Source organism: Alosa pseudoharengus, unplaced genomic scaffold, assembly GCF_046254945.1.
Source record: "Alosa pseudoharengus isolate Yale_2024_CS ecotype anadromous, Long Island Sound unplaced genomic scaffold, YU_APseudo_1.1 YU_APseudo_1.1_scf_4, whole genome shotgun sequence".
Classification (NCBI taxonomy): Eukaryota; Metazoa; Chordata; class Actinopteri; order Clupeiformes; family Clupeidae; genus Alosa; species Alosa pseudoharengus.
The window spans coordinates 39,871,843-39,872,353 of NW_027468774.1; positions in this window are offsets into that span (position 1 = coordinate 39,871,843).

Genomic DNA, 511 nt, shown 5'->3' on the forward strand with positions numbered 1-511 from the left:
TGTGTCACCTCCAATCTATGCCAAAGGATAGGCCTACTGTAGGTTAATAAAACTGCAAGCTCAGGAGCTCCCTCAAAGACATTCAGTTTTATTTAAGAATTGGAGTGGATAGTTGCCCTAATCACACGCACATGCTTACACGTGCCACATTTTTACCCATAATATTTGAAAATGTACAAATGCTTCCAGGAGGGAAATGCTATTTTCTTTCCCCCATGAAGAGACAGAACTAATTTTTCCTCCTGGTCGTGCACAGCCTTCCAGGATGGAGTAGCCTGGGTTGACTCCTGTGAGAGACTTTTGTCAGGCAGGCCTTTCATAGCCCTGCTTCAGGAGGAGAGAGAGAGAGGTGGGGAGGAGGGGAGGGGGGTTGAAAAACGTTGCATTATTTAAGACCTGCTCCCCATGGGGCATGCCTGTGTGCACTAAGCCCCCGGTGCGAAGACAGCCCTTCCACATTAACTGTCACGATAAGCCGTAGTGGCCTGAGTACGTCCGGTGTGCTCCCAGC